The following is a 17316-nucleotide window of genomic DNA, read 5'->3' as shown; positions in this document are numbered from 1 at the left end:
TCCATAATCAAGTATTACAAGCAAACACCCTGTGCTATTGGCCACACAGACCAACCCTGGCTCAGTGTGGGAATTAACTACACAGGGCGTGGATATGAGAAGACAGAGCTTATGGGACCATCTTGGAAGCTGGCTCCCGTCACAACAAATCCAGCAAGGCTCCCTCCATACAATCAAATTCCTGGCTCAGCAAAATTCAGATCCTGATCTGTCCTTGACTTTGAAGTTACCACTGAATGGTTCACACGCAGGACAAAAGCGTCTGCTTTGAAGGCCACGCTTTGGGGGATTCCCTTAGCCGCCCGCCCCCCCGGGGTCTCATTTCCAGTTTCTTCTAGCAGTGGGGTGGACCATGTTGCCAACTGTCTAACTCTCAAGCTCTGTGACTCAGAAATTCAGTTTCAGTGAGTCAGTACGCAGTTATAGAAATGAATAAGTCTTCAAAGAAGAGAGGGAGTTTGTGTTTCAAAAAACCCTACTGTATTTCGAAGGATGGAATGTGCCCTGTGGAATGAACATACAGAACTAAGTGGGAGAGATGCTAGTGAGACTGCAGCTGGGACTACAGAAAGTTCCCAGAGGGAGGCAGGACCCACACTGTTTGGATAAGTAAGTGAACCATTGGGCTAAGCCAAGATTCTGGAGGTCACTCTGTAGGTGGTGAATGCGGCAGGGATGCCTCCTTCAGAACGTCTAGTGCCCTCCTCAGCGGGAGTCTCCACTGAGCAGAGGCTGAGCAGCCAGGAACTACATTTCCCAGCATCCCCTTGGCATCTAGGTAGGGCCATGTGACCATTTCTAGGCAATGGGATGTGACCAGAAGTAATGAGCCTCCCTCCCAAGCCAAGGCAGCGGGACAGGAGTGACGTCTTCTCCTTTAGCTCCTTCCCCTTCTTGGATGGCAAGGACTTCAGGGCTCCAGGGCATGGAGGAACCTCAAAATCAAAAGGGCCTATAAGATCTCCTTGGAATGCCAAAAGAGTGAAAAATGTGCCTGTATCACGTGGCACATTTGACAGTTTGGGTTTTTTTCCAGCAGCTACCACTGCCTTAACACGCACTAGAAAACCCTTGTCAAGTGTTTGCATAGGGATTCCATGAGAAACATAGTCTTAGGGAGGTGAGTGTGCCATTGGTGGGTGGGACGGGGTATCAAGAACGGAGAACAAACACCAAAGGTGGAGAGATCTGTTAAGAAGCTATTGTGAGGGGGCAACCTGGGTGGCTCAGTGGGTTAAAGCCTCTGCCTTCGGCTCAGGTCATGATCCCAGGGTTCTGGAATCTAGCCCCACATCAGACTCTCTGCTCAATGGGGAGCCTGCTTCCTCTTCTCTCTCTCTCTGCCTGCCTCTCCGCCTACTTGTGATCTCTCTTTCTGTGTCAAATAAATACATAAAATCTTAAAAAAAAAAAGCTGTTGCAGGCTTGCCACATGAGGTGACAGCGAGGAGGCATGACGTCCCCATTCCTGCCTCTGCTTCATGGCAGGATTCATGGAGAAGATGCAAGTAATGATGGCTGTTTCTTCTTTGCTTATTACATGCTGGACATTATGCTTTATAGACACCCTCTCATTTAACCTGTTCAGCTCTTATTTAAAATGCATTTTTATTATTTTTATTTTTTGTAGATGGAGAGGGTAGGGAGGGACAGAGGGAGAGAGAGAATCTTAAGCAGCCTCCATACCCAGCACTGAGCCTGTCCAGGGTCTTGATCTGAGCTGAAATCAAGAGTTGGATGCTTTACCAACTGAGCCACCCAGGCGCCCCTAGTTCTTATTTAAATATTTATCTTGCTTCACTAGGCATTAAGAACAACTTAAAAAAAATTATTTATTTATTTGAGAGATAGAACACAAGTGGGAGGGAGCGTCAGCCAGTGGGAGAGGGAGAAGCAGGCTCCCCACTGAGCAGGGAGCTCAACATGGGATTGGACCCCAGGACCCCAGGATCACAACCTGAGCTGAAGGCAGACGCTTAACCGACTGAGCCACCACGGTGCCCCCACCAAAAACAACTTTTAAGAACCAAACTAGGGATGCCTAGTTTGAAGCAATAGAGCGTGTGACTCTTGATCTTGGGGTCGTGAGTTCAAGCCATATGTTGGGCCTAGAGATTACTTTGGAAAAGGTAAAAACAAACAAACAAACAAAACAGAACAACAACAAAAAAACTTTCAAACAAATAAATCCATGCCTTTTAGAAGGTGATTCTGTAACATCAATCTTAGAACAAACAAAACCTTTCAGTCCTATGCCCTGTCCCTCTTAACTTTCAATTTCTACCCCTGGAAGCAGAATTTCTGCCCCTGGAAGCAACAATATCAAGTCCTTCAGTTGTTTCTTCTGCCATTTATGTTCCTATTTCTTTAAAAAAAAAAAGTTTATTTTCTTCTTTTGTGATTTTTCTATAATAACATGAGGACTTCCCACGATACAAGGTGAGGCTTTGGCTCTTCTCCACCAAATCCTGCTGTCCTACACCTTTCCCCTCCCTCAGATGAGTTAAAATTTCAACAGCAGGACCAGAGGTGAGTTTTCTAGACAGGCAAAATAAACATAGCGATAGGTATAATAGTGCATAGGTTATCCTAGCAGGTTGGAAGGAAATGCAACTGGAGAGGTAGTTTGGAATCAGAGCAGGAAGAGCCACCAGGCTGGGGAATTAGAACTTGACCTAGTGCGCAGTAGGGAGCCATTGAAAATGGGGAGGGGATGTACAGAGGGGTTGCTTGGTCAGGCAGCTCTACTGCAGGGTGGGTCAGAGCAAAGATCCTGGGGCAGCCCAGGTAACTGACTGTTTAAGCACTCATTCATCCATTCATTTATCCTCTCATCATCCTCATTTACATTTACACAGGGGGCGTGGGTAGGGCTCGCCTCCCCTACTAGCCTGGACTTTCCAGGAGAGCAGAGACTGCTTGTTCCTTTGCTTGCAGGTCTACCCCAGCCCTTAGCAAGTGTCCGGCACCCTGTAGGTGTTGAGTAAATGTTTGAGGAAGGAAGGAAGGACAGATGTTGAGAATGTGGGGATTAAGTCGGATGATGGCCATGAGGACAGAGTTGGAGGCATTTCCAAGAGAGACATGAGTCTGTCCACGAATGGAGGGCAGCCAGAGTGACTCTGATGACAAGCCACCCATGATAGACTGGCAGTACCAGGAGCAGGGGATGTGGGCATGAGAGGGGGTGGGTTAGCATTCAGATGATATTTCAACTTTGATAATGTTTGAGTAACCAAATCACCAACCACCTTCGGTCTGCTATTAAAGTCAACCCAAGGGAGTCCCAACCTTGTTGCCATGAAGATATTTCCTCCCTTTGCGAGCCCAGTGCTATAGCCTTAAGCTCAGTCGCCCGCTGTGCTCCCACAGGGGTTGAACTTCCACTGGTGTCCTTTTGGCCATTTTATTAAGTGCCCAGCTGTTTCCCACACTAGAAGAATCACGTCTCCCTGGTTCACTACTGTATCCCCCGTGTGGGACACTTAACAGGTACTCAATAAGTACTTGTTAGGTGAATGAATGGTTTACTGTGCCAGTCATTACTGGTTTAGCTCTGCCCGTGGGCATTAAGGAAGGTGTCACATCAACACTAAGAAGTAGGTGAGTATGAGGGAGGGGTCAGAGGACAAGGGAGGGACAAGCATTCCAGCATTCTCGCTCAGGATCCCCGGTATGTAAAGGTGAGGCAGCCAGTTTCCTGGGGGATGGAAGCAGATTGCTCCTGGCAGTCTGGAGAATGGGAATAATTCGGACCTCAGATACTCAGCAACGATTCTTGCTGAAATCAACAGGATGAATAATTAGGGGAGTGAGCGAGAAAGAAATCCACAAGCTTCGTGCAGCTGCCCAAACCACAGACTTCAATCAGTTGATGCTGTGGAAACAAGAGCAGGTTTACCTGGAGCCCATCACAGTGTGTGTGCCGGTCTCCTGGGATAGGAGTGTGCTTCCCTCCTCCCAAGGAATGGCCATGCTCTTAGACCCAGAGGAGGACGCTCAGGGAGGCTCCCTGTGTGGACTCTCTTGAAGTCCCCTCTGGAATGCAGCCTTCGGGTTGGAAGGCAGGGCCCCGGGTATGATCACTGAAATCTGTCTCACCCAGGGGTGGGCATCACGGGGTAGTATGCCCTGGAGGAGAACGGAAGGGGGCTCCAACATCAATGAAAGGAGGTCATCTTCCCATAAGGAGACTGTCACATACCTGTGAGCCTGTTTCTGGCAGAGAGCTCCTGCAGCCAAAATGTGGAGATTCTGGGACGTGCACGCATGCATGCGTGTGTGGTGTGTGTGTGTGTGTAGCCAGCGTGAGAAAAAAGGAAAAACCCAAACCTGATAAAATTCAGAGGTTGCCAACCCTCTATGTTGGTACAAGGTGCAATCAGGAGCCAGCCAAGAGGCCCTAGGTGCTCGTCGCGCAGAGCCCGGGAAGGGTGCCCAGCTGTCCGTTGTCAGACCACAGGTAAACGCGATTCCAGAACAAGGGAGAAGCAGCTGGATAGTGGGGTTCCCAGCCTATTTTCTCATAGCAACCACTTGTTTGCTTATTTTTATTTACTTTATTCTTTCCCTCTAGAAAGGAATACACACTCTTTATGAAAAATGGTAGTACACGGAGAAAGAAAGAAAGAAGAAAAATACCACATTGTCCCACTCCTCCAAGATTATGTTAACATTTAAAAAGTGCTTCCTTCAAGACTCCTATCTTAGCATAATTTAAAAAACCATAGACATGTTCACGCTCTATGAATTGTTTTTGAATTACTCTCTGGGGAAAAGAGAAACATGTTTAGTCTAGGAGTGAGAAACTTTTTCACATTGTAATTTTTCATGTTATTACAATAAGCTCTATAAAAACCATTCTAATAGCAGACACGCAGACACACAGTTTTAGCAAATCAATTTGCCACAATCTACGTAATGAATCTCCTACCAGAGGCAAAAGGGTCTTCGAGCTAAGCCCTCTCCTCCGCTGGGACCTGGGAGCTCTGGGTCCCCTTCTGTGCTGTGGTGGTGAAGGATGCGTTTGGAGGGGTCGGCCCTGTTTATAGAAAAAGCATCTCCCCTTGCTTTCTTCCACCTGTTAAATGATTGAAGTGCACCCCCGAAGAATAGACTTTCCTAACTGCTGCATGTATTTGGGAAAGTCTTATCTCTGTTAGTCATCTTCTTTTTCTTCCTCTTTTTAAGTAAGTTCTATACCCAGTGTGAGGCTCAAACTCATGACCCTGAGAACAAGAGTAGCACACTTGGGCGCCTGGGTGGCTCAGTGGGTTAAGCCGCTGCCTTTAGCTCAGGTCATGATCTCGGGGTCCTGGGATCAAGCCCCGCATTGGGCTCTCTGCTCAGCAGGGAGCCTGCTTCCCCCCCCACAACCCCCTACATCCCCACACCCCGCTGTACCCCCACACCCCCGCTCCCCACCTGCCTCTCTGCCTGCTTGTGATCTCTATCTGTCAAATAAATAAAACTTTTAAAAAAATTTTAAAAAGAGTAGCACACTCTACTGACTGAGCCTGCCAGGCACTGCCCCCATTAATCTTCATTTTTATTTTTATTTTAATTATTTAATTAATTTATTTTTAAAAAGATTTTATTTATTTATTTGACAGACCGAGATCACAAGTAGGCAGAGAGGGAGCCAGGGAGAGAGAGGAGGAAGCAGGCTCCCCGCTGAGCAGGGAGCCAGATGCAGGGCTCGATCCCAGGACCCTGGGATCATGCCTGGAGCCGAAGTCAGGAGTCGGACGCTCAGGTGACTGACCCATTCAGGGGCCCGTGGGTTGGTTTTCATGAAAGAAGTCAAAAACAAGCCGTTTGCTGTTGCCTTTGAGAATCTCTGCCAAGCAGGGAGCCCCTTCCTTCTGGGGATCACGGGCACCGAGAGTCTTGCTCGTGATGGCCCTGGGTTGTCTGTGTGGCTGACCCCGTGGTGGCAAAAGACACCCATTGGTCGGGAGCATGCACAGGTCCCCCTTCCGAGCCATGAAGCCTCAGTTTACCAGCTGCTCCTTGGAAATCATCTCCAGCTCTTCAGGGAGGAGATGCTACTGGACCTCAGGGACTGCGTTCGCCCCAGGGTGAGACTGACTTTGGAAAGCCCAAATGGGCACTGCAGTTGTCCATAGAGCAACAGCCCGAGAGACCAGAGTGGGACCTGCTCGCCCTGGCTCCTGGCTGCACCACCCGCTGGCAGAGTGGGAGAAATGGGCCCCCAGAACCCCAGAAATGACAAGCTCAGGCTCCTTTGTCCAAAGACCTGTGTCAAAAGGTCCAAGACACTTTCCTCAGCCGGTCGGGCACAACCGGGCTTTTGTGTGTTGGGGTCAATCATGGCTCCTAATTGGCAGGGTAAACAATGGGCCTCTGTGTTTGTTCCCAGAAGACAACAGTGTTCTGGAGCAATGACACGTATTCTCAATGTTAAAAAAGAAAACAACAACAAAAAAAAAACCCTAGGAGCAGAGCCTGACATTCCAGCGAAAATCTCTTTGGAGAATACTGTACTTCTCGCTTAAAGACCTTGTTGTAGATCGTCCAGATGGCTTCAGCAACGACGTCCTGCCACTTGGCAGGCCACAGTGGCCACCGTCCCTCGGTGGGGATTGTGCGTGGGCAGGAGATGACTGGGACATGCACTGCCAAACAGCGACCAGCAGCCATCAGGAAGAAAGCAATCCTTGTTTCCAGACAAAAGACCCCAGAAGACTTTGGGAGGGGCAGTGCACAAGGCCTCCTGCCCCCAGACCCCTGAAAGGGGGAAATGGGAACCACCTGTGACCTCACCTTTGGCACAGGTAGGGGCAGCTCCCAGGCTGTTTGGGGTAGAAACTTCAAGGAGGCGAGTTGGCATCCCTGGGCTTGGATGCTGCCCATCCTCCACCTCGACACTCCCTCCTTCTCTCCCTCCCTTTGCATCCTGACTCGGGCAGCTAGTGAGGCTGGGAAGAGCCCGAGCCAGCAGCCATACCTTGGGCCCTGCTGTATTGGTCAGGGTTCTGCAGAGAAACAGAACCAATGGGAGAAAGAGAGACATAGGTAAGAAGAAAGACAGGAAGAGTGGGAATAAGAGGGAGGGGGAGGGGGGAGGGGAGGGGGGAGGAGGGAGGGGAGGAGGAAAGGGAGAGTGACAGGAATTTCAAGAAATCCGCTCAGGCCATTGCAGGTCCGGGAGTGGGGGGCTAGCAGGTTTCACATTTGCAGGGAGGCCAGCAGGTTGGAGACCCAGGGAGGAGTGGATGCTGCATTTTTAGGTCCGAAGGCAGTCTGGAAGCAGAATTCGTTCTTCCTCTAGGGGACGTCAGGTTTTTTTTTTCCCTCTTAAGGCCTTCAACTGATTGGATGAGGCGTATCTACATTCCGGGGGCATAAGCCGCTCTACTCCAAGCCTACTGATTTAAATGTTAATTGCATCCCAAAAATCTGATAAGGAACTTGACAGCAACATCTAGACTGGAGTTTGACCAAACAATGGGGTGTCATGGTGTAGCCAAGGCAAACTGACATTTAAAATTACCTATCAGGGGAGCCTGGGTGGCTCAGTGGGTTAAGCCTCTGCTTTCGGCTCAGGTCATGATCCCAGGGTCCTGAGCCCCACATCGGACTCTCTGCTCAGCAGGGAGCCTGCTTCCCCCTCTCTCCCTCTGCCTGCCTCTCTGCCTCCTTGTGATCTCTCTGTCTGTGTCAAATAAATATATACAGTCTTTTAAAAAATTAAACTAACTTAAATTAACCATCACAGCTGCCTAGGTGCCCAAGGTGGGTGCACATGATAGTCGGTCACTCTGCAGACTGCACAAACCAGCATCCTAAGATTGCCTTTACCTTGTCCCTCCCTGGTCTTGCTCTCCTCGCCAGCACCTATTCCTATCTGACATCGTGTAAGCTGTATGTAATTATTTGCTGTTGCCTGTCCTGGATTTGCTTCTTTTTTTGTCCTCAGGGCCTAGAGGAGTGTTTGGCACATTCTTTGCAGAATGAACAAATTTTTTTTTAAAGATTTTATTTATTTATTCGAGAGAGAGCGAGTAAGAGAAAGCATGAGAGGGTAGAAGGTCAGAGGAAGAAGCAGACTCCCGGTGGAGCAGGGAACCTGATGAGGGACTAGATCCCGGAACTTCCAGGACCATGACCTGAGCTAAAGGCAGTCACTTAACTGACTGAGCCACCCAGGTGCCCTAGAATGAATGAATTAAAAAAAAAAAAAAAAGTCAGGCTTGGGAGCCTGAGTGGGTCATTTGGTTAAGTGACTGCCTTCAGTTCAGGTCATGATCCTGGATTCCCAGGATCGAGTCCCGCATTGGGGTCCCTGCTTGGTGGGGAGTCTGCTTCTCCCTCTGACCCTACCCTCTACCCCCTTTCATGCTCTCTCTCTCTCTCATTCTCTCTCAAATAAATAAATACAATCTTTAAAAATAAAGTCTTTACAAATAAAAATATGCAGGATCCACACTTAATGTGGGGCTTGAACTCATGACCCTAAGATCAAGAGTCATGTGCTCTACAGGCAGAGCCAGCCCATTCGTTCAGGTGAGTGAATTTGAAGGGTAGCAATACCCACCAGCAGATCATATATATATTTTTTAAAGATTTTACTTATTTATTTGGCAGACAGAGATCACAAGCAGACAGAGGCAGGCAGAGAGAGGAAGGGAAGCAGGCTCCCCGCTGAGCAGAGAGCCCATGCGGGGCTTGCCCAGGACCCTGGGATCACGACCTGAGCCGAAGGCAGAGGCTTAACCCACTGAGCCACCCAGGCGCCCCCCCCACCCCACCCCAGCAGATTATTAATGCAAGTGTGAGGTCCTTTCGGTTGGGGGGCCTGTGGGACTGTGCAAGTCCCGTGCCTGGAGAGCCGGCCCTGCTAGCCTAAATCACTTCTAAAACACCTTGTTCAATATGGTCGTCGTCAGACTGTAGGTTTTTTCCCTCCAACACAGGGACTGTGAGACTCTGGAGGGCTGGGCCATCCCAGTCTTCTTGATTTCACAGCACCTGGCACAGAGCCTGGCACTGACCAGAGAGCTCAGTAAAATGCGAACTGAGTGACTGAATCAATGCACGGCTTCATCATTCCTCACGACCTTTTGATCCCTGATAGTCTGCAAAGGGCCATTTCAGCCTTTGCCTCTCATCTCTTTCTACAAGGAGTGAATATGGACTCTTAGTGCCATTCTGGGGATGCCGATGTCCTTTGGCCACTTTATGGTCTCCTCCTGTCATCTCCGCCCCCCTGCAGCCAAGGGTTGGGCAGGCTTTTAACTGAGCCTGTAATCTGGCTGTGGGACCTCTTGCGGTTTGGAAGGGATTTATGGACACCTACCCACCACTCATGGAGTGTTAGAGCCATACAGATCCATTAGAGGGTCATTCGGAGAGAGATTAAAATAATGAAGGTGAGAATACAGTGAAACCCGTGTCCTGTTGGAACTCCATTAATCATCATTTGTGGCTTAAAGAAAGAGTTATCATCCCAGCCCATTAAAGAAAGTTGTCAATTAGGCACGATGTGAGATCTCAGAAAATTGTTCCCTGAAGAGAATTTCAGGAGGGTGGCCATGTCCCTGTGATGAATTTATCACCAGAGAGCCCAGTGTGGTTCCCTGGGTGGCGCCAGAAGCATCTGGAAAGCCAGTCGAATACTCCGGCTCATCACAGTTCCAAGGATGACTGGGAAGGACAAACTGATGCAGTCCCAGGACCTCGAGGGTCACCGGGCTGGATCCTGAGGTCCCCTCACCCACTTTTTAAAGACTTTCCTCCTCTAGCCAGCATGAAATGTAAAAATGCTTCTGGTTGTATTTTTATAATAGCATCTATTTGAAAAGCAGCCCGTTACAAAAACAAAAAAAAAACAACTAAATAGATCAGTATACATCATTTCAACGTCCTATTCTGCAGCTGTTAAGTGTTTGTGAAAGCTGTAGTTTTAAGTGCAAAAAAGACCACAAATAGGTAATATGATGATTGCTACAAAAAAAATGTCTACATATAGAAAAAAGACTGGAAGGAAAAGCACTCCAAAATGGTAGCAGTTGTTGTCTTTGAGCAGTGAGATTTTTGTGAAGTGTTTTGTGGTTTTATCATTTCCTGAATTCTCAGAAGGCACCGTGCCTCGTGTGTGTGTGTGTGTGTGTGTGTGTGTTGTGGATCAGCCCAGCCCCTGCCAGCCGCAGCAGGAATCGGTGGTTTTGTGGCTCAGTTCTACTCCTTCTTTTGTGAAGAGCCGCCCAACTTCTATTTAAGGACCTGCCCATTGCTTTCAGGTGACTAACGGTGAAATGATGACAGTGACGGTGGTGATGGTGAGGAACTCCCGAGGGCAACCAGCACACCTCACCCTCCCAGTCATGGGCTCTGGTTGCAAGATGGGTATCCAATCGGGGGAAGGCAAGCAAACTCAACAAATCACTATTCCACTATATTTATTTGAATTACCAGGAAACCAGACTCCTCTCCACTGGATATGAAGCTGAGAGCATCTCAGGGAGAGCGGACCTGGGAACAGAGCCAGTGGAGGGAAGCCAAGAGGACAATACCGAGTTCTGATGATAGCATCCTCTGGGCTCCTGCATCAAGCCGCATCTGAAGCCAACTCTGCCTTCAGCCTCAGGAGCTAGTACTTTTTTTGGGGGGGGGGGGCTTAACCGCATTGGGTTAGTCTTCTGTCCTTTGCAGTGGGAGGCATGCTTTCCAGCTTGAAGAGCCTTCTGTCCTGCTGGGGACGCAAACAGACGGTTGACTGCCGTTGAGCATGGGGTCTTTGGCACAGGGACCTAAGCGTAGGGGTCCAGGCTTTTAGTCGTGGGGCTCGGAAGCACGGACGCCTGAGCTGAGTTTTGCACGAGTGGACTGAGTGAAGCATAGGTGTCTTGGCTGCTTCAAGTTCATGGTGTGAAGCTGCAGAGCGGGAGGCGGGGCTGAATCCCAGTGGCTCCAGAGGCCCTGTGAGAAGCTCAGGTACCAGCGGCTGCAAACACTAATGTCTGCTTGGAGGCTTCCCAGAAAGCGCCCGCATTTCCTGGGTACTAGAGTGGAAATGTTTATGCTCTGTCGGGAAGGGAATTCTCCCTGAAGAAAGGCTGTGCTTTACCGTTGTTGGGTTCCAGACTGCTGGAGCAAGTTGGGGGAGGAAAACCTAGCACTAAAGTGCCCAGGGAGGAGATTTCACAAGGAATCCAGGCGGTTTGGGATTGGGAAGAACATACACTTCTCAGCTTGGGGCTGAGAAGAGGGAGAATGTTTTTCCTTCTGCTTCTGTTAAAAATGTATTTGCAATGGAGATACCATTCAATAAATAAGTCAGTAAACAATGAATAAACCATCAAATACTGCTTTGGGTTTCTACTGACAGTTGGGAAAAGAAGCAAGTTCAAGCAGATCATCAAAGATGATGGCAAGGCAGAGGCTCCGGCTAAAGGAAGAAGAGGCCACTGGCCGGGTATTGCCGTAGGCAGGGCGGCCAGTGGGGGAAACAGCACTTGTAAATACCCAGCAGAAAAGAGGGACTGGATACATGCAAACGGGTCAGAAGGGAGGTCTTTGCCCAGAATAGCCCCCCAGGAAGATCTGGGGATTACAGCCTGCGGTGATTTCCTAAATGCCTCACTTTATTGAAAATTGGACTGTGTGAAACAGGGTCAAATTAAGGGACCTTTCTCAGCAGTTACAGAGGGGCCTCTTCTCTCTAATTCCCAGGATTGCACAGTTAAAACCACCCCCATTGTTCGTCCTGGCTTCTGAAGGTGCGCAAATCAAAGCCCCACGTTTATCTGATAGTCTCTCTGAAGTGGTTAATGTACCGGGGATGAAAGGGTGGTTTATTAGGTTAATTGCTGATGCAAAACAAAACACAACAGCATGCCAAAAAACCCCCACAAACAAACAACAAAACAACAACAACGACAACAAAAACCCAAACTGCTGCTGGGGACACATATTTGAAAATAGACACAATGGACCGTGCAAGTAAAATATAATTGTGCCCCCCCTAATCAGTTTCCTTCCTCCTAAATCTGTGTGGTTAAAAGTAAGGTGACCAGATTCTGTTAGCCCTGCCCATAGCAAACCAGAAACGTCCACCCCAGTCTGCGAGCCTCACTGAGAACTTGATTCCGCCCCAGGTGATGTTCACCTTGTGAGCCTCAGGGGATGACCTTGAACATAATTTTTTACACCCCCCCCCCCCCCCCCCGCTCTGTTCCAATTCATCATGATCATAAGATGTCCTGTTGGCTGGCAGGTTTCTTCTGATGCTGATCATAAGATGAGCGTCAATTTGGAGAACATTAGAAAGTGAAGCAAAGCAAATGTTTATGTTCAAGTAGAGAGAATATGGTGTTAAAAGGTATGATTATTTCCCTTTGTACTATTTCTCTTTTTCTCTTTCTTGCCCTTTCTTTCCTCTCCTCCCTCTGTGCCTTGTCCCTTCCCTGCTTTCTGTTTTTTGGTTGTACCATACACTAGGAGCTGGAAGGGTATGGGAGAGCCCTTAGGAATGACCGCACCCCTCCCCAGCCCCAGTTTGCCTGGAGACCTGTTCTACCAGGCTGCTGAGCCCTGGAGAAGCAACCCCCAACTCCAGCAGAAAGAATAAGGCTTTGCTATCCTAGTGCCAGCCGGGTACCTCTTGCCAGCCCCCACCTGCCCCCCCCCACCCGAGTTCACGACCCCCTCCGCCTTGAGTCACTCACCTGCCCCCTGCCCGCCTTGAGTCACTCACTTTGCTTCTCTGAGTCTCCTGATGGAACTGTGGTAATGGATCCTGTTTCCTAAAGGTCTTGAGAGCAGTGAATGACATACCTTTATACTTTCTTTTTTTTTCTTAAAGATTTCATTCATTTATTTGACAGAGATCACAAGTAGGCAGGGAGGCAGGCGGGGGGGGGGGGGGAGGCAGGCCCCTGAGATCATGACCTGAGCTACAGGCAGTGGCTTAACTGAGCCCCCCAAGCACACCCCCACTTGATACCTTTAGAACTCCACGGACGGGGCCCCCCCACAACATGGGTGCTCAGGGCACACCCAGCTGTCTTCTACCTGTAAAACCCTGTACGCAAAGTGAGAGCAGCTCCTTGGTGGTCCGGACTGGACCATCTAATGTCGGAGTGGTCGTCAGATAGACGAATGGGGTCTTTGAATTGAAATGAGCTGGGTCTCTCGACCATCCTCTCAAGGTTGTGGAACATCTCCCACATCATGTTCTCCAAATAATGAAGAAGATTTTGGGGGTTTGGAAAACTGGAAGGACACGATGAGGAAGAGGATGGGGGGGCATGGGGATTCCAGAGAAGAGGGTGTCCAGGAGAGGAGGCCCAAAGAAAGGATGCTGTGACATCTCCAAGCCCTTGCAGGAGCTCGGAGGCTGGCTTGTCCGGGATTGTGAGAAAGGGAGGTCTCTGCCCGCAGCCGTGAGGTTAGGTGGCTGTCAGGGAGCTCGCCATAGCTTGGCTCCCTGAAGACCAGAAGTCTTGGCCTGGAGCGGTGGTTTTCAAGCTGTAAGTGGCGACCCACTTGTGGGTGAAACCCAGGTTGTGGGCCATGGAAACCAGAAATAGAAACATCGAATGGGATAAAAGACACCAGTGTACAAGGCCACAAGAGGGTAAGGGCTTTAGTGCTGGGCATTTTAGTTTTTTTATAAACACGATGTGTGGGGCGCCTGGGGGGCTCAGTCATTAAGACTTCAGCTCAGGTCCTGATCCCAGGGTCCTGGGATGGAGCCCCGCATTGGGGCTCCCTGCTCAGCGGGAAGCCTGCTTCTCCCTCTCCCACTCCCCCTGCTTGTGTTCCCCCTCTCTCGCTGTGTCTCTCTCTGTCAAATAAATAAATAAAATCTTAAAAAAAAAAACCAACAACACGGTGTGTGTGGGACGGGTTTGGGTGGAAGGTGGGATCTATTCTTCTTGTGGGTCTCAGTGTTCAAGGCTGGAAAGCTGAGGGCCCAGGGAGCCCAGACAGGAAGGTGTTTCCCAAGAGGAGTTCTGCAAGTGGGGGAGGGAGCAGAGAGGGGCGCTGGGGGAGGGGGCTCAGGGGAGGGGGCGTTGGGAGAGGACCTGGCAGCTGGAAGTTTGGATGTCTCCACTGACCACACTAAGAGGAAAAGCGTGTTCCGGGGGGTCTGGACTCAGGCACAGCTGAATGAGAGTGTAAAACGGGACACTGGGCACCTAGTCCTGTAAGCTGGATTCTTTGGGAAGTTGGGGGGGGGTGGGTTTCTGGCTCCCACAGAACATTCTAGAAACATCTTGATCCTCCTCCACAATCTGCGGAGACTTACCCCATTCCCCTCCCTTGCTCCCCTTGGTGATGAGGCTGAAGAGGAAGGACAGGCATAGAAGTGAAAACTCATTGTGCTTCCTCTTGGCTATGAGGACTCTATGGTTGGGTTCTGAAAAGGGACAGGGTTGACATTGGTTCAGCCCCGCAATTCCAGGCTGGGGGTTGGTTAGGTCACGGTTAGCCCTGTACCATTCGCTCCCTCCCCCACCGTGAGCCCTGGGCGAGCTGAGGGCCTTGTGGCCAGGGTGCAGACGCTGGGGTGGGGGCAGGAAGAGGTGCTTGGGTGGGGGGAGGTTTGGAGGCTTTTCAAAGCGCCTCTGCCAGGCTGGTCCCAGCCTGACCATGCCTCCTCCTTCCTGCAGCCCTGAGACTGGGAAAGAATGTGCCTGAAGAAAAAAGAGGCCCAACATCTCTGGGAAGAAAGGTGGAGTCTGACCCTCCCAGTGGGATGCCTCTGTCCCCTTACACTTCTCATGGGACAAGGAAGCCACTGGGACTGTAAGTCACCGTGGATATGACCCGGATCACTGTGGTGATCAGAGGAGGACAGCTCGGTGCGAGCTGGCCTCCATGTGCGTCCACGAATAGCCACCTGCCCCGTGGCCTTTGGTGCAGGAAGTCCCCCTGCCTTTAGGAAGCTCATTCCCCCTCTAGCCAAGCCCCATTCAGGCTTGGTCCCATGGCATGTGTGTGCATGCGTGTGTGTGCACACGCATGTGTATGTGCGTGTGTGAATGTGTGAGCGCGCCCACATGGACCCAGAGAAAGCCTCTTCTGGGCAAAAGCAAACAGGAAGACTGCAAGGACATCTCTGTGCTACATTCTCCAGTGACCCTTTTAAATATATGACAAACAGTTAAAACAAAAGCCCATTTAGCTTTTATGTCTGTGATTCTCCGTATCCATTCCAGTTAATTATAGTGATTTAAAAACATCTGCATTTAATAAAGAACCTTCTTTTCCTCCTGTTCACAGTCCACCCCGCCCCCCAACCCGATCTTTCTTCAGGCCACTGGGCTAACGCAGTAATTATCTTCTCCACCAGCCCAGGCCAGAGCCATCGGCGGTGTCAGACAGAAGACCAGACTTCAGGAGGCCCAGAGAGCAGAGTGAGACTTGGGGGCAGGGAAGGGGAGAGGGGGAGGGGATGAGAGAGTAGGGGAGAAGGGAGGGAGGAGGGGAGGAGGGAGAAGGGGAGGAAGGAGGAGGGGAGGAGGAAGAGGGGAGGATGGAAAGAGGGGGAGGGAGCACAGAGTGGAGAGGAGGGACTGGGGGAGAATGGAAAGTGGAGGAAAGGAGGGGGAGAGGAGGAAGGATTGGTGAGGGAGGAGTGGGGAGGAGGAAGGGGAGATGGAAGGAGGGGGAGAGGAGGAGGGAGTGGGGAGGAGGGAGCCTAGCAGGCCTGCTCTCTATGACAGGGTCCTGGGCTGGGAGGGTTCAAATCTAGGGACTAGGAAATGACAATATACCAGGTTTTTCATTAATTCTGGGCCTTAGGACTGTTTATTTGACCAAAAGGGAGACTGAGGCAGGGCAGGGGACTTCTCTCCACCCAGGATCTCTCTTTGCTCCAGGAAGGGGGTTGGGGTGGAGAGAGAAGGGCAGGGAGTGGAGAAGCCCTGGGCTGGGCCTAGAGCCTTCATTTTATAAAATACAGTGTCTGCTCCCCAGCTCTCTTCTGTGGCTCTGGTGACTCCTCTGGGGCACCTGCTCAGGACGGTGCCTGTCCTCAGCCACAGCCACTCTTCCATGGATGCCTGGAGGCTCAGTGGCCCCCAGACTCCTTGGCCTTGGGTGGATTTTTCTAGGCTGAGGCGCTTAGCTGGGGCTGCTCCTGGGGAGGCAGATGCCAGGGACCCTGGGAGGGGGAGGCAGGAGCAGAAATCGGCTTTGGGGCTGGAGAAGGAAGGCCTGTGGGGGCGTGGATAAGTTCCCAATGAGAGATCTCAGGAAGTTGGGGGAGAGGGGCCAAACAGAGGGGAGGAGGGAGGGGCTCAGACTTCACAAGGGCTAATGTCTTTCCTAGTGGTCTCAATACTTCCAGCCAGAAAGTTCCGGGACTCCTTCCCTGCAACGCATCCATAGCCTCCCACTTCCTCATCCCAGAGACAGAGACTCCTGGCCCTGGGGGACAGACCCTCAACCCCTAAAGCTTCAGCCCTTGGGAGGCCCACGGGAGAGGCCTGTTGAGGGGGCTCAGTGCCCCAGCGGAGTTGCCTGATAAAGGTAGCAGAATGCTCTGCAAAGTTAAACACTGACGACTTTGAAAGCCCGTCTCCCCGGGGTGTATGCTCAGGAGCTGTGTGACCTTGGACCAGTTGCTTAACCTCTCTGAGCACTGCACAAGCCCAGCTGGGAAGAAGGTGTCAGAGCGTCTTGTGGAGAGGCCCTTGTATTCCGCTCCAAGCCCAACCCGCTCCAACCCCCACCTCAGCATCTAGCCTCCTCTTAGGTCAGGATCCATGAGGGAGCCGTCCTGTCTCTGTACCTCTTTATTTTATTTATTTATTTTTTTTAAAGATTTTATTTATTTATTTGACAGAGAGAGATCACAGGTAGGCAGAGAGGCAGGCAGAGGGAGAGGAGGAAGCAGGCTCCCTGCTGAGCAGAGAGCCCGATACGGGACTCGATCCCAGAACCCTGAGATCATGACCTGAGCCGAAGGCAGTGGCCTAACCCACTGAGCCAACCAGGCGCCCCTCTGTACCTCTTTAAACTTGGGAATAGAAAGAGCTTTGCTTCCCGAGGTTGCCCCACCCCCACCCCAAGTGGCTGCGAGGGAGGCTGCGAGTTCGAGTTCGAGTTCTCGGTGAGATTCAGGTCGCCCTGCTGGGCCCTGCTGCTACCTGCTGGGGCTAGGCTCAGATAAAACCCAGGGGGCCGGACTCTGCAGCAGGGCAGGTGGAGGAAGTCGGAGGAGCCCGCCCCCCGCTTCCCGAGTGGCAGTCCTGACGAACAGCCGCCGGACCCGTACTCAAATCTGTCTGAAGCCCTTCACCCGCTTTACCCTGCCCAGAGCTCCCTGGGTTCACCCAC

Source organism: Mustela nivalis (genome assembly GCF_964662115.1).
Source record: "Mustela nivalis genome assembly, chromosome: 17".
Classification (NCBI taxonomy): domain Eukaryota; kingdom Metazoa; phylum Chordata; class Mammalia; order Carnivora; family Mustelidae; genus Mustela; species Mustela nivalis.
Note: the sequence above shows the minus strand (reverse complement) of the source record.